This window comes from Heptranchias perlo, chromosome 17 (genome assembly GCF_035084215.1).
Source record: "Heptranchias perlo isolate sHepPer1 chromosome 17, sHepPer1.hap1, whole genome shotgun sequence".
In the NCBI taxonomy this organism is placed as follows: domain Eukaryota; kingdom Metazoa; phylum Chordata; class Chondrichthyes; order Hexanchiformes; family Hexanchidae; genus Heptranchias; species Heptranchias perlo.
The window spans coordinates 51,907,493-51,931,958 of record NC_090341.1 but is presented as its reverse complement, the minus strand read 5'-3'; the positions used below and the strand labels follow the sequence as shown (position 1 = coordinate 51,931,958).

Below are 24,466 nucleotides of genomic sequence, written 5' to 3'. Positions count from 1 at the left end.
GTTGGCTGCTGGTTCAGTCTGCAACTGAAATAAATGACTCAGTGTGTGATACAGCCATTCATCCACCTTGTGTAATGGGTGATCGACATTCCAATTCGGCCCCAAAGAAAAGATTGATGGGGTCTAAACTGGACAACCCGCCAATAGCATAAAATGAAGAAAGTTATCGATATTCTAACACAAGATGCCACTCACATTTAAAAATGCTAACATAGTTACAAAACCATGAGACACAGACGCAAGGGCAGAACTACTGGTCCAATACCTCCACTTAAGGAAGAAAGAACTTGCATTTATTATAGCGCTTTTCACGACCTCAAAATGTCCCAAAGTGCTCTACGGCCAACGTCTGAAGTGTAGTCACTGTTATAATGTAGGGAAACGCGGCAGCAATTTTGCGCACAGCAAGGTCCTACAAATAGCACTGAGATAACGGCCTGATCATCTGTTTCTTAGTGTTGGTTGAGGGATAAATATTGGCAGGGACACTGGGGAGAACTCACCTGCTCTTCTTCGAAAGAGTGCCATGGGATCTTTTATGTTCACCTGAGGGGGCAGCCAGGGCCTCTGTTTAGCATCTCGTCTGAAAGATGATACCTCCGACAGTGCAGCACTCCCTCAGTACTGCACCACAATGTCAAAATGGATTACTTGCTCAAGTCTCTGGAGAGGGACTTGAACCCACAATCTTCTGACTCAGATGTGAGTGCTACCCACCGAGCCAAGGCTCCTTGAATCGCAAACTAGACCCAAGTACAGATATAGGATCCAACTGGGCCATTATTTCAATAATACCTTCTGAATCTCTGCAATGCAATGATTGTTTTCCCCCAACCCTTTGCTCCCCATATCATGCTGAGATACTGCTACAAGCTGCTATCCAGTACTGTACCAAGTGGTCGCTCTTCCCATGCAAGTGACAGTGAGGGCTGGCAGGCTATTTCACTATTGAGGTCGACACAGCTGCCCCCGTCCTCACCCAACACAGACACTTGCGTACTTTCCAGCAGGGACGACTGGTTAGTGATCAGGAGCAACAGCTCTGGGATTGTTCCTTCCCTTTTCCGGGGGCGTTGAGCCCAATTGTAATGGCTCAGCTATTGCCTCAACTAACTCCACGCAATCTGGGGGTGGAACATGGCATGTTTCTCGCCTCCATGTTGCAGAACCATTGGGGGCAATGTACTTACCAACTGAGCCACAAGGGAGAGCCCTGAAATAATTCCTTGGAGTTAAGTTATTTGCAAGCTTAGTGCTTTTGGCAAGTTTGAGGAGCAGAATAAATCAGATTACACCTTCAATTGGAAACCTTCACTTGACTTGGCACCAAACAACCGTTTAATTCAAGATCCTCCCGGGGGCCTTGGAATTATGTATCTAAACACATTCTTGCAGCTGAAGGTAACAAACGTTTGACAACAAGCAATTCATGGCATCCCCAGTAACACAACAGCCCGAAACATATACAATACGCACACTTGTATAAAGACACAGACACAGACGGTTCGACTACCATATCATATGGCATAGAGTGAGTCACTCAGAAAAAATCCTGTTTGGCTCAAAATTTCCAGGAATTAATCAAAACAAAAGAAATAAAATCACTGTCTGAATGTATCTCTCTTTCCAAATTCTTTCAAGGTCAAATGGACACCCTTCCCACCATCCTCCGCAAAACCTCAGACTCATTACGTGGCGACACGGGATGGGATGGGTGATCAGCTGTTTCTCCATGCTTTTGTTGGGTAAGGGTATTAAGGGATATGGAACCAAGGCAGGTAAATGGAGTTAAGATACAGATCAGCCATGATCTGATTGAGTGGCGGAACAGACTCAGGGGGCTGAATGGCCTATTCCGATAGAATCATACAGCACAGAAGGAGGCCATTCAGCCCATCATGCCTGTGCCGGCTCTTTGAAAGAGCTATCCAATTAGTCCCACTCGCCTGCTCTTTTCCCATAGCCCTGCAAATCTTTCCGTTTCAACTATATATATCCAACTCCCTTTTGAAAGTTACTATTGAATCTGCTTCCAACACCCTTTCAGACAGTGCATTCCAGATCATAACAACTCGCTGCATAAAAAAAATCTCATCGCCCCTCTGGTTCTTTTGCCGATCACCTTAAATCTATGTCCTCTAGTTACCAGCCCTCTTGTCTGTTCCAATGTTCCAAAATACAGTCTGCAGATCCTTCTCAAGCCCTACGTGGAATTGCATTCATCGACATGCGGAATTATATATTTTTTTAATTAAAAAGAGCCGATGCACAGAGCACAGTGCAGACCAGGACACGCCCTTTGCTCAGTTTAAGCACAAACTCATGGGAATGATTTGCTTCCAATTCTCACCCTTAGATTTCCAAAAATGGGAAGTTTGCTTTTATTTTGAAATGTTTGGCTTTGAGGCAGAGAGAAAAAAAAAAATCTGATTTTCAAAGCTAAACTACAAATTCTTCACAACCTCTATTTGACCCTTTTCAGTTCAATTGGATTACGTAGTCTTGGTGTGTAAAATATATTAAAACCCTCCTCAGATGTTTTCTTCAACTCTGTCCTTGTCCTCTGGGGATCCAACTGAAAGGGTCCTTATAGCCCAAGCCTCCTTATTTATAGATGAGGCCTGCTCATCACCGCCCTTTCCTCCTAGCATTCACACACTCTTTTCAGGCTAGCCTGAAGCACTTTTCTGAAATTCGGAGAATAGCCTTTCAATTCCCATTTGCCCAAGCTCTCAAAATAAAATATTTTTTAAAAAATCCACTTCCCATCTGGATTGCTCCCAACCCTCCCACACTAATGCTTTGGAAAATAACCACAATCCACACAATTAGGGATGGGCTGACCTTTCCCACACTCACTCTGCAGGCTGAGCACAAGTCAGTGATTCTGCTGGCTCGGAATCAAAAACACCAGCAGCAGGAATAGTTCAGATGACCAATCATTCAAAGAGTGTAAAGGTTCTGTACTATTCTCCACCATGGTCCGGAGGACAGCTCAGGATAGGCATAATCATTATTTGGTTGACCAGATGTATTGCCCTACAAATTCTTCCTCCTCCCCACATCCTCTCTGTTGAAATCAAGACTCATTGTCAACTCCCAACTCATTCTTTCCCAGGATCTCAAAAGGTGGAACTCGACACCTCCCTTGGTCTTCCCTTCCTTCTACAATCTACAAGCTCTTAAACTCCAATTTTGGTACCACCTAGTCATGACTGTTCACTCTTCGACAACCATGGTGCCATCCTGTGTTACAGGCTTTGACCTCACCCTTGGGTTTCTCAACTCAAAAATTTTTTTCTCGGAGATAAAGATGAGCAATATAGATGTTTTCTCCCGTGTTGATTCATTTGCATCTTCTATCCAGACCACTGTGGCTGCAAACCCACTCTCGAGGAGAAGGCCATCTCTACTGGCACACTCACCCGTGACTTTGGCTCGAGGCTTCCAACAATATTGCATCATTCATGATCACTGAGCTACCCAACTTGATCAATTACAGGGTAATTAGTGAGGGGTATTTATGTTCAAGGCAAGGGGGAATCAAATACTTTTAGGCATCTAAAGCTGGCATTGAGCACTCTCAAACCAGCAGAAGCACAGCTAGATGTAGAGTAAGGCTCTCGTCACACCATGTCAGCCGCTCCCATGTCAGATATATAATGCAGTGAAACCTCCATTATCTATGCTGATTGTCCAGTTTCCCCAATTACCTGCCAGAATTTTCAAAGCCGTGCACGAGACTTCGCCTCATTGCACAGCTCACTAACACCAATTCCTTCCTGTCTGACAAATCAACCTTGCAGCCCATGAAATATTAAGTTCAGTCTATGTTGTTTGTATTGTAATTTTCTTCATTCCTGTGCCTGCAATACTGCTGTACCAAACGTGCAAAGCCATAACTTGGGAGCTCCCAATTAACTGTTAATTTCCATTCTAGCACGTGACAGAGATTTCACTGTAATGTGGCTCAGTTGATAGCTCCCACCCTCCATACTGCTCCATCAGTATACATTATTCCAACCTCAGGTGAGCACCTTCTACTGCACCAACATGATTTTTTTTTCTATTTTCCCAAACTGTTGGTGCTAAATTGTGTTGAATTGTGAGCAGTTGGGATTGTGAGCAATGTTATTCCTCACTTATAGGACTCTCCCTGGCAGCATAGATGGGAGATCTCCATTTCAGTAATCTAGGGATATTTGAACCGAGACTGCAGAGGTGAAAGGACACTAACAACTTGCATTTATATAGTGTCTTTAATGCAGCAAAACTTTCCAACGTGCATCACAGGAGCATAATCAGATAAAAATTGACACTGAGCCAAAGGAGGAGACATTAGGACAGGTGACCAAAAGCTTAATTAAAGAGGCAGGTTTTAAGAAGCACCATAAAAGGAGAGAGAAGTGGAGAGGCAGAGGTTAAGAGAGGGAATTCCAGAGTTTAGGACCTTGACGGCTGAACGCACAAGAGGCTGGAGTTGGAGAAACGCAGCTTTCTCGAAGGGATGTAGGGCAGGAGGAGATTACAGAGATTACCATCTCCAGCTACTTCATCAATGACCTTCCCTCCATCACAAGGTCAGAAAGGTTGGGGGTGGGGGGGGGCGGGGTTCGCTGATGATTGCATAGTGTTCAGTTGTTTGCAACCCCTCAGATAATGAAGCAGTCCATGCCCGCATGCAGCAAGACCTGGACATAAGCCAGGCTTGGGCTGATAAGTGGCAAGTAACGTTCACGCCAGACAAGTGCCAGGCAATGACCATCTCCAACAAGAGAGAGTCTAACCACTTCCCCTTGATATTCAACGGCATTACCATCGCTGAATCCCCCACCATCAACATCCTGGGGGTCACCATTGACCAGAAACTTAACTGGACCAGCCACATAAATACTGTGGCTACAAGAGCAGGTCAGAGGCTGGGTATTCTGCGGCGAGTGACTCACCTCCTGACTCCCCAAAGTCTTTCCACTGTCTACAAGGCACAAGTCAGGAGCGTGATGGAATACTCTCCACTTGCCTGGATGAGTGCAGCTCCAACAACACTCAAGAAGCTCGACACCATCCAGAACAAAGCAGCCCGCTTGATTGACACCCCATCCACCACCCTAAACATTCACTCCCTTCACCACCGGCAGACCATGGCTGCAGTGTGTACCATCCACAGGATGCACTGCAGCAACTCGCCAAGGTTTCTTCGGCAGCACCTCCCAAACCTGCAACCTCTACCACCTAGAACGACAAGGGCAGCAGGCACATAGGAACACCACCACCTGGATGTTCCCCAAGTCACACACCATCCTGACTTGGAAATATATCACCGTCACTGGGTCAAAATCCTGGAACTCCCTATCTAACAGCACTGTGGGAGAACCTTCACCACACGGACTGCAGCGGTGACTCACCACCACCTTCTCAAGTGCAATTAGGGATGGGCAATAAATGCTGGCCTTGCCAGCGATGCCCACATCCCATGAATGAATAAAAAAAGATAGGGAGGGGCAACGCCATGCATTAACTCACTGCATCACCCAGTACCTAGTCAATAAGTGAGTCATCCTAGATCCAAATCTGCTGTATTTACACACCTCCAATATATTGGAGCCTACTACGTCTCCAAGAAACCATAAGTTCTATGTGTTTGAATATACCTCTCAAGAGGACCTTAAAAAGCTGAAGCCAAAGGTTCGTTAGTTTACCCAAAGTAGTTTTGACTTTTGTTACTAAACTCAAAGTAGCACTCACTATCCTGACAGGGTTGCCTATTTCAAAGTGGGCAGTTCTGAGGGATTTGTAGCTTGATGGGGCAAAATTTAAAAATTAGGCCGTTCTGCATCCACAGGCCCCTCCCACCGGTTCACTGTCCACAGGACACACCCCCACTGACTTTCCCCTCCCCCCACCCCCCGAACCAGATCACTGCCCACAGGGCTTCCCCCCCACCAGATCACCGTGGATTTTGTTTCTTAAATTCAAAACCAAAAAAGTTTTTCTTTTGAAAACAGCAGAAGCACAAATAGCCTCAGCACCCCTGGGCTCAAGAGGAGAACGTCAGATACTACCCAACAGTCGCTTACATAATGAAAACTGCATTTCACCATCTGCAAAGCTCTTTGGGAATGTTTCAGAGAGACATGATGAGACATTATATAAACGCAAGCCTTTCTTCCTTCTTTCAGTGATCCCTGAGCCCTGCTGGAAAGTGCGCTCGTGAACTTTGGGCGCAAAGAGGAGCAAGCTCAGCTGTAAATCTCCTCTCCCCCTCTCTTCTCCTTCTCCTCCTCCTCCTCCCCCCGCCCCCACTGCAAAATACGCTCGCTATCTGGGTTTGCTCGGCCGAAGGTGTTGGGAGGGCCGCCCGTTACCTGTTTCTACTGTACCTAAGCAAGAGTCGGGGGCAGAGGGGGAGAAGAATGGGCTGAAAGGAGGGCGCAGAAAGTATACTTCCAGACTTGAATTGCTGAGCGAGGTTCTGCTGAAATGATTTACTTTGGACTTCAGGGGATTCCACAAAGCAGTAAAGGCAAGAAAAGACTTGCATTTCTACAGCATCTTTTACGATCTCAGGACGACCCAAAGCACTTTACAGCTAATGAAGTGCTTTTGAAGTGCAGTCACTGTTGTGATGTAGGAAACGTGGCAGCCAATTTGCACAGAGCAAGATCCCACAAACAGCAATGTGATAATGACCAGATAATCTGTTTTGTAGATGCTGGTTGAGGGATAAATATTGGCCAGGACACCAGGGAAAACTCCCCTTGTTATTCTTCAAATAGTTCAGTGGGATCTTTTACGTCCACCTGAGGGGGCAGACAGGGCCTCACTTTAATGTCTCATCCGAAAGACTGTACCTCCAACAGTGCAGCACTCCCTCAGTACTGCAATAGAGTGTCAGCCTAGATAGTGGGACTTGAACATCAAAGGGTTAATCTTGGTGAGCAGGCCTTTAACATGGTCGCCTGACGCTGATGAGTAGAGAAGCTGACAGTAACAAACGGAGAGCAAGTCAACACAATGGGACTAAGCTGCCAGCCTGCATCACCTTGGATCCACACTGCAGCTTCAACTGCACTAACACAACGAGCACGCTCTCACATCAAATCACTCCAACCCACTGCACCAGGAGCCTGGTCACATCCACACCCCAGCAGCTTACGACCAGCTGCTTTCGTGCTTAATGCAAGGGACCCGTGGGACACAAAGGAAGCCATCTGAAGTTTACTCAGACACAAGGGTCAGGACGTGGCCAGCTGATAGTGCCTCAGCATCAGCTACTAAGCATTTAGGACTCCCAACCGTGAGCCAACACCAACCTGGGCTCACACTTCACATCTCCCACAGGGTCCACTCATACAGCTACGGAGCAAGGTTGGTTGGGGGGGGGGGGGGGGGGGGGGAAAGCAAAGAGTTAGCTTAACACCAGCCAAATGTACCTCTTAACACAGCTGGTGGGTGACAAATGCACAGCATCCCGCCATTTAATGCTCAACAGCTCAATCAAGAGGAAGGGAAGAAGCGCAGTCCTAGGATTAGTTAGACGCAAAGTAAACCAGTCACACAAAAGGGAGCTTTCTAACAGCTTGAACACAGGGCTTATGTGACCTTGAGAAGGGAGAGTTTGACAGAACCAGACTACAAATGGAGACTTCTAATTGTCTGAGCCTTGAAGCTTTGATACATCGCCTTCTGAGAGAAACCTAGAGCCTGATACTCAGCAACAAAAAGGGCTGAAGCATTGGAGACTTGGGGTAACGGTCTACTGAATAACACCACCTCTGCTCAATGCTTCTCGCCAATCTTTGAATTAAAACCTCCCAGGCGAGAGTTCAATCACATGCCTTGAATTGCTAAGTTAGTCACTGGGCATATTTAGCCTTTTAGCGTTAATAGAGTACAGGGAAGGAAAAAAATAAATCGCTCTTGAACCAACACGATTTAATACAACAACAACATGCATTTATAGAATTATAGACTGGCCTCCTTCTGTGCTGTAACCAATCGGCCCATTGAGCCCACACCGGCTCTTTGTTAGAGCAATCCAGTTCATCCCATTCCCCTGCTCTTTCCTGCAAATTTTTTTCCCTTCAAGTATTTATCAAATTCCTTTTTGAAAGCCACGATTGAATCTGCTTCCACCACCCTTTCAGGAAGCATATTCCAGATCATAACTACTCGCTGCATAAAAAAGTTATTCCTCAGGTCGCCTTTGATTCTTTTGCCAATCACCTTAAATCTGTGCCCTCTGGTTCTTGACCCTTCTGCCAATGGAAACAGCTTCTCTATATTTACTTTATCTCAACCCTTCATGATTTTGAACATGTCTATCAAATCTCTCAATCTTCTCGGCTCTAAGGAGCTTCTCTAGTCTATCCGCGTAAATGAAGTCCCTCATCCCTGGAACCATTCTAGTAAATTTTTTCTGCACCCTGTCTAAGGCCTTCACATCCTTCCTAAAGTACGGTCCCCAGAATTGGACACAATACTCCAGCTGTGGCCAAACCAGTGCTTTATAAAAGGTTCAACATAACTTCCTTGCTTTTGTACTCTATGCCTATATTGATAAAGCCCACGATCCCATAGGCTTTTTAAAACCACTTTCTCAACCTGTTCTGTCACCTTCAAAGATTTGTGCATATACCCCCCAGGTCTCTCTGTTCCTGCACCCCCTTTAGAATTTAGTTTATATTGTCTCTTCTCATTCTTCCTGCCTAAATGTATCACTTCGCACTTCTGCATTAATTTCACCTGCCTTGTGTCCACCCATTTTGCCAGGCTGTCTATGTCCTCTTGAAGTCTATTACTATCCTCCTCACTGTTTACTACACTTCCAAGTTTTGTGTCATCTGCAAATTTTGAAATTGTGCCATGTACACCCAAGTCCAAGTCATTAATATATATCAAAAAAAGCAGTGGTCCTAGTACTGACCCCTGGGAACACCATTGTATACCTTCCTCCAGTCCGAAAAACAACCATTCACCACTACTCTCTGTTTCCTGTCACTTAGTCAATTTCGTACCCATGCTGCCACTGCCCCTTTTATTCAATGGGCTTCAATTTTGCTGACAAGCCTATTATGTGGCACTTTATCAAATGCCTTTGAAAGTTCATATACACAACATCAACCCTCTCTGTTACCGCATCAAAAAAACTCAATCAAATTAGTTAAACACGATTTACCTTTAACAATCTTTATTAATCAACACTTTTCCAAGTGATTATTAATTTTGTCATAGATTATCATTTCTAAAAGCTTCCCCACCACAGATTAAACTGACTGGCCTGTAGTTGCCGGGTTTATCCTGAAACCCTTTTTTGAACAAGGGTGTAACATTTGCAATTCTCCAGTCCTCTGGCACCAATCCCATATCTAAGGACGATTGGAAGATTATGGCCAGCACCTCTGCAATTTCCACCCTTACTTCCCTCAACAACCTAGGATGCATCCCATCTGGACCTGGTGACTTATCTATTTTAAGTACAGCCAGCCTTTCTAGTACCTCCTCTATCAATTTTTAGCCCATCCAGTATCTGAACTACCTCCTCTTTTACCGTGACTTCGGCAACATCTTCTTCCTTGGTAAAGACAAAGTACTCATTTAATACCTCAGCCATGCCCTCTGCCTCCGTGCGTAGCTCTCCTTTTTCGTCCCTAATCAGCCCCACCCCTCTTCTTACTACCCATATTTATATGCCTATAGAAGACTTATGGATTCCCTTTTATGTTAGCTGCCAGTCTATTCTCATACTCTCTTTGCCCCTTTTATTTCCTTTTTCACTTCTCCTCTGTACTTTCTATATTCAGCCAGGTCCCCACTTGTATCAACCACCTGACATCTGTCAGATGCCCCTTTTTCTGCTTCATCTTACTCTATCTCTTTTGTCATCCAGGGAGCTCTGGCTTTGGTTGCCCTACTTTTCCCCCTCGTAGGAATGTATCTAAACTGTACCCGAACCATCTCCTCTTTAAAGGCCACCCATTGTTCGATTACAGTTTTGCCTGCCAATCTTTGATTCCAATTTACCCGGGCTAGATCCATTCTCAACCCACTGAAATTGGCCCTCCTCCAATCAAGTATTTTTACTCCAGATTGCTCCTTATCCTTTTCCATAATTAATCTACACCTTATGATACTATGATCACTGTTCCCTAAATGTTCCCCCACTGACACTTGCTCCACTTCATTCCCCAGAACTAGATTTTACTACTCCTTTAAAGAAGTAAAACGTCCCAAGGAGGTTCACAAGAACATAAATCAGACAAAATTTGACATCAAGCCACAAGAGGTGGTATTAGGACAGGTGACCAAAAGCTTGGTCAAAGAGGTAGGTTTTAAGGAACATCTTAAGGGAGGAGAGGTAGAGAGGTGGAGAGGTTTGAGGAGGGAATTCCAGAGCTTGGGGCCTAGGCAGCTGAAGGCATGGCTGCCAATGGTGGAGTGATGAAAATCAGGGATGCACAAGAGGTATGAATTGGAGGAGCGCAGAGATCTCGGAGGGTTGTAGGGCTGGAGCATTGTGGAATACGCTGCTTGCGCGACACTTCGTTCATCCATTCAAACGGCACGTAGCAGTGACAGACTTGCTAGAGCCACTCTAGTTATACAGCACAAAATGCAGACATAACCCAAGATTAGGAGGTCAGAATCTGGTATTGTACTGCTGGGTGTTCTTCCACACTTCGAGTGAGCATGGTATGAAAATTTCATATGCCTATTAGGTAACTTTCAGCAACAACTCAGGTCGTATTCTGCCAAAAAGGTTACCTTGTATCTTAGCCGACCTGGATGCTAATCCTGGAATCTCTGCGAGGTCCCTTTAAAAGGTCACCCGCTACTAGTCGAGATTTCTGGGTACAAGCCACAGATTGCCTGGTACAGAAGTGCTGTGCAGGACATTTCCCAAATCACAGGTTTCCTTCAGTTCCAGGCTATTCATATATAGCCCGACTCACCAGTAGGGTATTATGTGCAAAATTAAATGCTCCAGTCAGACAACATTCAGCAAAAATAAAATTTGGGTCTCCCAGACAAAAACTCAAACTCAATGCACCTACACTGGCAAAAAAAAAACTTCATAGGACAGCAAACAATGCTGGAAAACTGAATCATATACTGACCCTCTCCTCAAAACACACCCAGAAAATCACGACACCAGACTCAATCAGAATCACATACAGGCTCTGTCCCCAAAACTCACCCAGAAAATCACACCAGACACAAACGGATTATATGTAGGCCCCTATCCCCCGCCGCACTAAAAAAAAATCACTGATACTGGATCCAAGTGTAAGAAGCTCAGAAGTGTTGATCAAGTGACTTTTGTAAGAATGTGCAGCAGCGAGTTGGAACTGTTTTTGTTGCAGCCTGTACAGCAGTGAGGACATAGTCATTAATTAACCTAGGAGTTTAACTTCAATGATCTCACAAGATATTCAAGTGATGATTTACACTCAATGTGACCTTCTGGCAGGAATAGCATCTTAAACAATTTCTATTCAAAAATTCCAAGCCCTTGCATGCAACAGAAAGAGAATTTCTTCAAATATATTTCAGCATAGCAAGTGAAAAAAGGCAGACGGGTATTCAACTCTCTTTTTTCCATAGTTAAACAGGCACCATCTCACTCCCTGGAGGCCTCCCACCCAATGCATGCACAATCAGCATTTTAACATTCCAAAGATTGCTGAGTAGGCCCCACACAAATATTTTCGACGCACTATATTTCTCTGTTCAGTTAGAAATCATTAGGTTTATTTTTCCCCCTCCAATGGAGCCACAATGGTCAGATACATAAACTATGACCCTTGGCAAAGGGAAAGGATGATGTGGAGATGCCGGTGATGGACTGGGGTTGACAACTGTAAACAATTTTACAACACCAAGTTATAGTCCAACAATTTTATTTTAAAATCCACAAGCTTTCGGAGGCTTCCTCCTTCCTCAGGTGAATGTCACCTGAGGAAGGAGGAAGCCTCCGAAAGCTTGTGGATTTTAAAATAAAATTGTTGGACTATAACTTGGTGTTGTAAAATTGTTTACAAAAGGGAAAGGAGTCAGTCTTGGCTACTAAATCCTTACTTTGTACAAGATCTTGGGTCTGACCACACCTAAAATACAGTGTCCGATTTTGGTTGTCTCACATGGTGGGGCAGAGGCCCTGGAAGAGGTTCAGAGGAGGGCAACTAGACCGATACCTAGTTTAAGGGCCCTCAGTGAACAGGAGAGATCGGGGCTTTTTACTTTGGAAAAAAGTAGACTTTGAGGAGATATAATTGAGGTCTTTAAAATAATGAAACGATTAGACTTGATCCAACTGTTTGAGCTAGACAGGTTAGGGAGGACATGGGGACATGAGTATAAGTTTCTAAAGCTTAGAACTAGGTTCGATGCAAGGAGTTACTTCTTTTTGAAGAGGACTGTTAATCTCTGGAATAAGTTGCCGGCATGTACAAGCATTCAAAAGGACGAGACCCTGAGAGTGACCAACATAACTACGTAGAGAAGGTGGGTGGGTCATGTCACCAGTCACCGTGACCTCCTGAAGCTTAATCAATCACCTTTGGGCATCAGAGATTAATTTCCAACAGTTTTTTTTCCCTAATTGACCTCTCCCCGGGGGGAAAAAAAAGAGAAAATGGGGGTGAGGGCGTGCAGAAGTTTCACCATACTAGGATGGGACAGGCTCAGTGGACCAGCTGGTCTTTACCCGTCCTTTATCATATCACTTACCAGTAGTTCTTACACACATATGGATCTCGGATGAGGGAAGGATCGGGCTCAGCTGTGATGTCTTCTGTGTTTGAATAGCCTTGCTACATTCACTGGCAAGGATCACACAAGCATGGCTATCTGAGCGAAGCGTTGAAGCCCACTACAGACTTCAGCATGTAACCTAGGTCGACACTTCAGTGCAATAGTGAGGGAGTGCAGTATTGTCAGAGGTGCTGTCTTTCAGGTGAGACCTTAAACCGAGACTGTTTACCTGTTCGGGCAGACATTAAAAATAAAATCATGATACTATTCGAAGAGCAGCGGGTTCTTCCTGTATCAACATTCATCCCTCAACACCACCACCAAAACACATTAAGTGGTCATTTACCATTTGTTGTTTGTGGGATCGTGCTGTGCACAAATTGGCTGTGGTGTTTGCCTAAATAACCATGACTTACATTTCAAAAGTAATTAATTGGCTGTGCAGCACTTTGGGATGTCTGAAGAACGTAAAAGACAACATATAATCGCATACTCTCTTTCTTTGTGTGGGATCATAGCCCAAGCATTAAGCAATGCCTTTAACGGAAAGAGGGGGTGGAAAAGTTGGAGAAGGGGGACTTTCAAAACATGCTGCAGTACTAATGTCGCTGGCCTCAGCATCCATGTCTGCACTATGCTTTCAATCTGCTCCCAACATAGGGACAAAAGTGCAATCTGTCCCAACTACAAAAGGGCAGATGGTCCCAGATTACCAGCACACCCCTTGCAAAATGGGCATCCACAGTGTTATCCTCCTTTAATACAATCGCACCACCTATAAAACACTGGGAAAAATAATCTGTATTGGTACTACTTTTCTGTAAAGCTACATTTTTTGTCAACAAAAATGAACTTTTAAATTCCTTTAAAATTTAACATTCTGATGAAAAGTCATCGACCTGAAACGTTAACTCTGTTTCTCTCTCCACAGATGCTGTCTGATCTGCTGAGCATTTCCAGAATTTTCTATTTTTATTTCAGATTTCCAGCATCTGCAGTATTTTGCTTTTAAATTTCTCGTTTGGTTAATTTAATTGCAGTTCTTGGACGGTGTCCCTTTCAACTCTCTGCTCACCAGTGCTGTCACTTGATGATAGGAAAAAGTGCACAAGTAAGCCAATATGCTTTAATGTCATGTTGTGCAAAGCTCTTAATACAGCTCTCAAATTGTAGAAGTACATTTATATATCTCAAAAAAAGCTCTCTCCAGCCACAATCCAAAATTGGAAGGGAAAAGAATCTATAATTGTACTACTACCCAGATGCTTCTCACTTCAGTGAACATAGTATGAAACTTTCATGTACCCATGTTATACTTTACTCAAGTCCCAGTGACAGAAGTGGCCTATGATAGCCTACCCAGTTTGATAAAATTGGGACTACATGGCTCTTAGGGTGTGCATGCGTTTAACACAGATGTGTCTGCGTGTGTACATTCAACCTACAGTGCGATCCAGCCTCTTCACAAACTGCCTCTAACAGTTTAGAAGACAACATTCTCAGCTGTAATCTTACACCCAAGTTGACTATGTAGAGCTGTCTAATTTCTTGCAGTTTTTAAATTCGGGTGGGGTAGGAGAAGTTACAGAAGTATCAAAGGCTCAGCAGTATTGCACTAATCACAATCAGCCAGGGCTCCCACACCCGGAAGTGCTCATTTGTGAATATCGGCAAAGAAAGAAATTGCATTTATATGGCGTTTTTCATGGCCATGGGATTTCCCAAAGCGCTTTACAGCCAAGTACTTCAAAATAAAATTGTAGTCACTGTAGTAATGTAGGAAATGCAGCAGCCAATTTACGCACAGCAAGGTCCCACAAACAGCAAGAAAAAAAAAACAATTTTTGTTTTAAATAAGTGATGTTGGTTGAGGGATAAATATCAGCCAGGACACCGGGAAGAACTCCCCTGCTTATCTTCGAAATAGTGCCATGGGATCTTTTACGTCCACCTGAGAGGGTAGAGGGGGCCTCATCCAAAAGACAGCACCTCTGACAGGGCAGCACTCCCTCGGTACTGCACTGGATTGCCAGCTTAGATTATGTGCTCTGGAGTGGGGCTTTGACCCACAAAGCTGACTCCAAGGTGAGAGTGCTACCAACTGACACCTAGGCAAAGAGAGAATACAGGTGTGATGGCCCACATGGTCGAATCACATGTTCACACATGATTCAACCATGGGCGGGGGGAAGGTACCAAAGAACCAGACACATAGCCCAGCAGAGTCACTGCTTTCGAGGGGTGGGGAGATGAGGCGGGGGTTGAAAAGTAAAAGTAATCCAGTTTTAGATATGTATAATCTCAAGAAGCAAAATTACACAAAGATGCACACTTTAGAATATTTATAGATCTCTGTGGCAGTAACAAAGAATCCAGCAAGCCACCTCACTCCAGTGGATTTATAAACTACATTTACTTAAATAACCCAGTAAAACCAATTAGGCAGAAACTGAAGGGCTGGTCCGATTAGCAAGGGCTAAAATCCCTGAACTTTCCCAAGGCTGATTTACATCAGGGGATATGGGAGGCGGAGGGGGCTGGCCCCAGACAAGTAGGCCCCATCCAACAGCTGCTGGGGAACAGGCCAAGACGAGCACAGACCCCAGCAGGGACAGAAATAACCAACCATGTCCTGTCTCAGCAGCTATCCATGAATGCATGCTGACCCAATGAGTCTTCCCAGGCCCTTATTGCCCCTTTATATAAAAATAACTATTATTAAAACACTGCACATCAAACAGAGTCAAAGCTCAGATTAACCCAACTCTATGGACAACGATTCACACAAGTTGAGTTATTTTATCTCTCCGCATGTGCTGAGCAGCCCACCATCACTCAGCCAAGCATCAGCAAGTGTAGCCCTCGAGAGTCTACAGGCTATTCAACAGTAGGAATATTCACAGCAGAGACTAAATCAGATACTTGAAAAGGAAAGATTTGCAGGGCTACTGGGAAAGCGGGGGGGGGGGGGGGCAGGGGGGAAGTGGGACTAATCGAATAGCTCTTTCAAAAGAGCCAGCACAGGCACGATAGGCCCAATGGCCTCCTTCTGTGCAGTAAGATTTTATAATCCTGCCCACAGCTGACATAAAGCAGGGTCAATGGACTGCGTTCAGGAGCACAATCCCAGGCCAGTCAGGTTCCTACTGCTGGTCACCAACCCCTTTTCGAAAGGCCATGTGGGGAGTCAGCTCAGCGCTCAGTTGCGATGCCCTTCACGGTTGAGTAGCCTGCGCTCACTGTCTATAGACGCAGAGCAGTACGGATATTTGGAAGAGGTGATCTTAGTGAAGGTTAACAGTTGCTCCATTTAGTGGGAGCACAGCAACCACCAACAAAACAAAACATAACACAACACTCAGCCAGACCTCCGCTCAAACATTCAAACCACTGCACAAAAGTAGAGAGACTGATTTAAATCTATCAGACCTTTCTCCCTCCCCTTGCGAACACCCATGCTCATTAAAATTTCCGTACACAATTATTCAGAGAAAAACTTGAAGCAGGGGGCAAGGGGGGGGAAGAGAGCAGGGAGCTTTTTGCCAAAGAAACACTTTCCTCTTCCCGGGAATGGATAAAACCTGCCAACATGCATTCTCCCTGAAGCCGAGATGGGCTCCATTCCAATCATGCATTTTATTTCTCTGACCAATTCCAATAGCAAGATCCGAGATTACTGCATAATCGCTGAACAGCGCAGCCATATCACCAGCCTCTCAACGTCAGCTGTCCTGAAAAGGTTTGCCAGGCCAGAGTATTTTAAGTTTGTTGTCAGTGGTGTGAGGCTACATACCAAGCACTACATGCTCAGGAAAGAGCACGGCTGAAATCAGGAACGTTATCCAGGGGTACTGATAAACCCCTGAAACTTCAGTTTGCATTCACTCATATATGAAGGTCATCAATGCTGACCTTGACAGGGCAGGAATGAAACAAAAATGGCCACAACCTAACCCAGCTACCCCCTCCAGTCCTATACCTCCTCACCGGGACTCTCTGTTCCTCCAACTCTAGCCTTTTAGGAATAGGAGTAAGCCATTCAGCCCCTCAAGCCTGTTCCGCCATTCTATTAGATCATGGTTGATCTGTATCTTAACTCTATTTATGACAACTTGCATTTATATAAACGCCTTTAACATAGTAAAACGTCACATGGGCGTTAAATAAAATTTGACATCGAGCCACATAAGGAAGTATTAGGACAGGTGGTCAAAGAGATAGGTTTTAAGGAGCGTCTTAAAAGAGAGAGAGGCAGAGAGGTTTGGGGAGAAAATTCCAGAGGTTAGAGCGTACCAGCCTTTGCTCCAGCTGCGTACTTCAGCTTCATTCAGCTCTCCAACACTACAGGAGAAACTGACCAGACCACTATCTCTCTTTCTCTCTCGGGAATTCCAGAGCTTAGGGCTTAGACAGCTGAAGGCAGGCAAAGAAAATCAGGGATGCACAAGAGGCCAGAACTGGAGGAGTGCAGAGATCTTGGAGGGTTGTAGGGTTGAAGGAGGTTACAGAGATAGGGAGGGACGAGGCCACGAAGGGATTTGAAAACAAGGATGAGAATTTTAAAATCCAAGATGTTGCTGGACCGGGAGCCAATGTAGGTCAGCAAGCACAGGTGCGATGAGTGAACGGGACTTGGTGTGAGAAGTTAATGTAATGGAGCACGAGCTATCTGGAAAGATCAGTGTCTCTGTAGCTCACACTCCCTCAGCCGTTTGCTGCTGAAGTTCCCTTTATTACTACAAATCCTATCAGACCATCATTCCCGGTCCACTGGGATCAAATAATGCTTTTATATTAGGTTTAACGAGGCACTAGGGGCCATCGACTCCCAACAGACGGGGTCTTGGCCAGCAGCAGCAGCAGGCACCCGCCCCGCCCCCCCCCACCCCCCGTCCGCCTGGCTGGGATCAGGATGGAAACCTGCCTGTTGTTACGGAGTATTTCCAGCGGCTGATCTTAAAAATTACTTTGCACAGGCACCCATTAAACACAATATAAAAGCAGCTATCTGTAAGATAGCAGTCACAAACTTTCGCTCACCACGGTAGCTGTTCCATTCTGTCCTTTTCAAGAAAGGACACAACAGGATCCACCTCACTTAAGTCATCACTCAGTCTTCAAAAAATGGCAGCACTTATCCTTCACCTCTCATTCCAGTCTGAGTAGGACCTACTCCTGTACATAAGGTATGGATAAGTGATAACAGATTTTCTATAAAGAGCCACAAATCACCAGTTATTGCATCATTTTCCTATCAAAGATCTTACCAGAGTGGACTCCACTCCTCAGTGACGACAGAGTGCTGGATTTGTGCCAGTACTGTATACCGCGACTACCTGGTATCCTCCTCTATACCTGGGCTCAGTTGGTAGTACTCTCGCCTCGGAGTCAGAAGGTTGTAGGATCAAGCACCAGTCCAGACATTTGAGCACAAAATCTAGGCTGACACTTCGGTGCAGTACTGACAAAGTGCTGCACTGTCGGAGGTGCCATCTCAGGTGAACGTAAAAGATCCCTCGGCACTGTTCGAAGAAGAGCAAGAGTGTTCACCCGGTGTCCTGGCCAACATTTATCCCTCAACCATCATCACTAAAATAGACTATCTGGTCATTATCTCATTGCTGTTTCTGGGACCTTGCTGTGCGCAAATTAGCTGCCGCATTTCCTACATTACAACAGTGACTATACTTCAAAAGTACTTCATTGGCTGTAAAATGCTTTGGGAAGTCCTGAAAGACGCTAAATAAATACAAGTTCTTTCTTTATAAATGCTGCCCATGACCACATGTTTGAAAACATCAAACACATGAACAATGTGGAAGCACATCAAGGTTCCAGTGTAACAATTTAGCATTATTGGGGAGTTCAGTGGATTACACACCCCCTTTCAAAGAAAAAAGGCATTCATATACAGTCTGAATAATGTCTTTGCTGCAATACTATTAAATTTTGAAAACTATCCCCCTCCCCACAAAAGGCACAGGTTTATCATGGGGCACAGTTCTACAGGCCCTCCTCCACCTCACCCAAACGCCCACTCTTCACGCGGGAGCGCAGACAGCAAGTCTCCGCACTCTATGTAAATGAATATACAAAAATGACGGGCAGGAAAAGACCAGCTGGTCCATCAGGCCTGCTCCACACTCATGATCCCTGCAGCATCATGATTAGACACTTCCTACCCCACCTCCTGAGACAGCCACAAAAACACCCAGGTGGAGGGAAATAAAACCCTGGACAATTCCTCTACGATCCATTCAGGCGATTGAAACCAGATTAGGAGATCACATTTAAATGTGGAAGGACAGGCAACTGAGAACAATATCTATCCTCATGTCCATATTCCAGCCAAGGTGGGGTGGGGGGGGTGGTTAATGGGTTACTGGATCGTGATCAGGAACAGGAACCCTGGCTGCTTTTTCCTCTAAAAACTGCAGCATTAGAACCATAGAAAAGATACAGCTCAGAAGGGGGCCATTCTGCCCACTGTGTCCGCGCCAGCTCGAAGAACAACCAGGTGCCCATTCTAATCCCACCTTCCAGCACCCGGTCCATAGCCCTGCAGCTTACAGCACTTTAGGTGCAGGTCCAGGTACTTTTTAAAGAGTTGAGGGTCCCTGCCTCTACCACCAATTCGTGCAACGAATTCCATACACCCACCACCCTCTGGGTAAAAAAAAGTTTTCCTCATGCCCCCTCTAATCCTTCCGCCATTCCTCATGTCCCCTCTAATCCTTCCAAGCATTCTCACTCCAGTCCCAGCCAACTCAAACAAAGACCAGTGATCAAACCTGTAGCATTGCTGGTATTACACTGGCTACTGCCCATTGAGCCTTTGGGAAACTCACATTGAATTGCTGAAAGCACCTAACTATCTGAGTGCCACAGAGGCAAAGATGGATTTTTCTTTTTAAAAGAGGTGAACAATTTTTTTTGTGGGGGGAGGAGAGAAAAATTTGAGAGGCCTCTGTAGCATATCTCTTGCCCTGACCCCATTTTGTATTGACCACAGTCAGCGCATAATAGGCTCACTAGCCCACGGGTAACTGGAACTGCAGAAACGGAAGATATAATTTTTAAAAAGTTAAGCAAAAGAAAAAATCTGCACAAATTACAGCTGAAAGACACAGGAACCAGCAGGCTATGTTTCTAAAATAAGAATGAAAGAACTTGCATTTATATAGTGCCTTTCACGACATCAGGACATCAAAACATCCCAAAGAGATTCACGGCCAATGAGGTACTTTTGAAATGTAGTCACTGTTGTAATGTCGGAAATGTGGCAGCTAATTTGCGCACAGCAAGGTCCCACAAACAGCAATGAGATAGATGACAATGTTTTAGTGATGTTGGTTAAGGGATAAATATTGGCCAGGACACCAGTGAGAACTCCCCTGCTCTTCTTCGAATAATGCCGTGGGATCTTTTACGCCCACCTGGGATGACAGACGGGGCCTCAGTTTAACATTTCATCAATCCCTTTAGCAGAAGTGCTAAACTGTGAGGTCGATTTTACTTCTTGGTGAAATGAAACCAACCCAGATAGAAAACAAATACATAAACCCAGTCACTCAGCATCAAGTATTAGACTGAGGGTAATGTACTGAATTGATACATTGCTCTACTCTCTTGACCTTCTAACTAAGCCAAATGAAGGCAAAATGATTCCATTTATCTGTAAAGTACAAATTATCCTGGATCTCTAGTGTGTTTCATGAGGATTATTTAGCGTACTGGTGCAGTATCAAAAGGCTAATATTTAACCCCGATATGCTCTCATGTTGTGCGATACCCATCTTCTGATGCTCTTAATTAATTCATCACCTTATACTTCTCCCACCCCAACCAGCACCATGAGGGGTGCTTCGATATTTAGCATTTGATTCAGATCTAGGTAGCCCAGTGCATCCATTCCAGATTCCTGTTGGTTAACTTGCTAAAACCAGGATAAAAGGAACTGGTTTCAGGAAGTAAAACAAGGCGAGTTGGCATCAGGTTGCCACAACCCGAAATATAAAAATACCAAGTTTAACGGTACTTTGACTAACAGTGCTTCACCCTAATATTATGCAGCTTAGAAAGGTGCTCTGGAGCTACGTTTTATACATATTAAGACATATTTTGAAAATTCTACAGGCCCACAATTATTCTTCACTAAGATCCCCAACAAAAACACTGCAGCTCAAATTAAAACTTGTACTGGCATATGACACCCACAAACAAGAGAGACACACCCATGTTGTTCTTGTCTGCACAGCAATGGATTACACACTGACAAATATGATAATAAACACATCATCGTCAAGTTCAACTTTTCCTCAGGCTGGGACTACAATGGACTCCTCTGTTACTGGGATGCACTACAACAAAGTCTGTGTTTCAACGATGGTGGAAATTAAAAAGTCTGCGCAACGTCCTCGAGCTTCCTACACTTGATCTTTATCAAGCTCCACACTTGTTCAGTGCTCCTTTTCAACAATGCCACAGTTACAAACTCGCAACCTGCGCTGGCAAAGAATTGGGATGAAAACTAAAAAATCTTTACCACAGAACCTAGAAAGGCTGGATCAGGTTGTCTTCCCACCTGCTAGAAACTGTGCAAAGGATAGAAGAGAACATTTCAGGGTTCACTTTTCATTCCTCCCCCAACCCCTCCTTCCCCCACCAACATTCTCCTCTCCTGAAGGTGCTGAATCTCGCTGAACTACAGCCACCTTCTGCTACTTCAGTCACACGATCATCGCTCATGCCTAGACAACGAGCGTTAGCTTTTTGACCAGGGAACCATCACAGCCGAGCCTGATCCTGTCCTCACCCGTCAAAAGCACAGACCCACTCCCAAGACTCACTTCAATAGCACTCCAATGAAAGACTGGGTGAATCGTGTATAAGCTCATTGCTGGCTGCTCAACAAGCACAATTTAAAACACTGCTTTCTCCTGTGCTCCAGAGACTGAGTGTAAAATCTTAATCCCAAATCCTTTCAACAGCTTTGGCCACTTCCAATTTGAACAGACTCTCACGCCGGGCAACAAGTTCCCCCCTCCACATCTCACACCAAGCCCACCTTCTCCCCCCACCCCAATTCCACACAGGGCACCTTCCTACTTCCCATCCACCACGCCGGGCACCGGACCCCCTCGTATCCCACGCCGGGCACCGGACCCCCTCGTATCCCACGCCGGGCACCGGACCCCCTCGTATCCCACGCCGGGCACCGGACCCCCTCGTATCCCACGCCGGGCACCGGACCCCCTCGTATCCCACGCCGGGCACCGGACCCCCTCGTATCCCACGCCGGGCACCGGACCCCCTCGTATCCCACGCCGGGCACCGGACCCACATCCCCCCACCCCCCCCCCCCCATATCTCACACCAGACACCGCCCGTATCCCACACCGGGCAACAAACACCAAACACCGCCCCCCCCCCCCCCCTCCGTATCCCACGCCGGGCACCCACCCCCAACCTGCCCCGGGGTCGGTCGCAAAAACCGAGTCCCCGGCCTCTCCCACTCAGTGACCCAGGCGGAAACACTGCGCTAAAGCTGTCATCGGGGTAAAGCCCAGGCCCGAGCCGTGCTCTCGCACTTAGTCACCGGCTCCGGACCCAGTGCCGCCCCAACACCGGGACCGGCACAAAGCAGAGCCCGAGGCCCCGCGCAGCTGGTGCAGCTGCTGAAAACTATACTCGGCCTCGGGCCCCGTTCTCGCCGGCTCACACCGGCCCTACTGCAACCTGTGTCCCGTCCTCACACTCACCGACTCCTCTCTCAACACGGCCGGGGTGGGGGGGGGGGGGAAGAGAGACAGAAAGAGACAGACAGAGTGGGAAGTGGGAGAGACAGACAGGCAAACAGAGTGGGACGAGAGACAGACAGACAGAGACAGAAAGTGGGACGAGACAGAGAGTGGGGAGTGGGAAGTGAGAGAGAGAGAGAGACACACACAAAGAGAGAGACAGACAGAGACAGAGAGAGAGACACATACACAGAGAGAGAGAGAGAGAGAGACAGTGGGAAGTGAGAGAGCGAGACAGACAGAGAGACACACACACACACACACACACACAGAGACCCAGAGAGAGAGACACACACACAAAGACAGATAGACAGACAGAGAGGGAAGTGAGGGAGAGACACACAGACAGACAGGAGAGAGAGAGACCGACCGACGGAGTGGGAAGCGAGAGAGTCAGACAGACAGAGTGGGACGTGAGAGTGAGGCACTGAGACACAGAATGCAGAGTGGGAAGTGAGCGAGAGAGACAGACAGACCAACCGACCGAGTGGGAAGTGAGCGAGAGAGACAGACAGACAGACCAACCGACCGAGTGGGAAGTGAGCGAGAGAGACAGACAGACCAACCGACCGAGTGGGAAGTGAGCGAGAGAGACAGACAGACCAACCGACCGAGTGGGAAGTGAGCGAGAGAGACAGACAGACCAACCGACCGAGTGGGAAGTGAGCGAGAGAGACAGACAGACCAACCGACCGAGTGGGAAGTGAGCGAGAGAGACAGACAGACCAACCGACCGAGTGGGAAGTGAGCGAGAGAGACAGACAGACAGACCAACCGACCGAGTGGGAAGTGAGCGAGAGAGACAGACAGACCAACCGACCGAGTGGGAAGTGAGCGAGAGAGACAGACAGACAGACCAACCGACCGAGTGGGAAGTGAGCGAGAGAGACAGACAGACCAACCGACCGAGTGGGAAGTGAGCGAGAGAGACAGACAGACAGACCAACCGACCGAGTGGGAAGTGAGCGAGAGAGACAGACAGACAGACCAACCGACCGAGTGGGAAGTGAGCGAGAGAGACAGACAGACAGACCAACCGACCGAGTGGGAAGTGAGCGAGAGAGACAGACAGACAGACCAACCGACCGAGTGGGAAGTGAGCGAGAGAGACAGACAGACCAACCGACCGAGTGGGAAGTGAGCGAGAGAGACAGACAGACAGACCAACCGACCGACCGACCGGGAAGTGAGCGAGAGAGACAGACAGAGACAGACCAACCGACCGAGTGGGAAGTGAGCGAGAGAGACAGACAGACAGACCAACCGACCGAGTGGGAAGTGAGCGAGAGAGACAGACAGACAGACCAACCGACCGAGTGGGAAGTGAGCGAGAGAGACAGACAGACAGACCAACCGACCGAGTGGGAAGTGAGCGAGAGAGACAGACAGACAGACCAACCGACCGAGTGGGAAGTGAGCGAGAGAGACAGACCAACCGACCGAGTGGGAAGTGAGCGAGAGAGACAGACAGACAGACCAACCGACCGAGTGGGAAGTGAGCGAGAGAGACAGACAGACAGACCAACCGACCGAGTGGGAAGTGAGCGAGAGAGACAGACAGACAGACCAACCGACCGAGTGGGAAGTGAGCGAGAGAGACAGACAGACAGACCAACCGACCGAGTGGGAAGTGAGCGAGAGAGACAGACAGACAGACCAACCGACCGAGTGGGAAGTGAGCGAGAGAGACAGACAGACAGACCAACCGACCGAGTGGGAAGTGAGCGAGAGAGACAGACAGACCAACCGACCGAGTGGGAAGTGAGCGAGAGAGACAGACAGACAGACCAACCGACCGAGTGGGAAGTGAGCGAGAGAGACAGACAGACAGACCAACCGACCGAGTGGGAAGTGAGCGAGAGAGACAGACAGACAGACCAACCGACCGAGTGGGAAGTGAGCGAGAGAGACAG

General features: G+C 46.6%; 1 protein-coding gene across 4 annotated transcripts in view; it reads right to left on the bottom strand.

Annotated features, from left to right (window-relative positions):
* dag1 (dystroglycan 1) overlaps positions 1–24,466 on the bottom strand; it is a 112,977-nt gene that overhangs the window by 42,120 nt on the left and 46,391 nt on the right. The window contains exon 1 of one of the 4 annotated variants that reach the window (XM_067998994.1): positions 12,730–12,812. The exons of 2 other annotated variants lie outside the window; for them this stretch is intronic. The gene's annotated coding sequence lies outside the window, so the exon portion shown is untranslated. Of the gene's footprint in view, positions 1–11,197; positions 11,279–12,729; positions 12,813–24,466 lie in introns of those variants that run through there. One more of the 4 variants, XM_067998992.1, reaches the window with a different exon arrangement.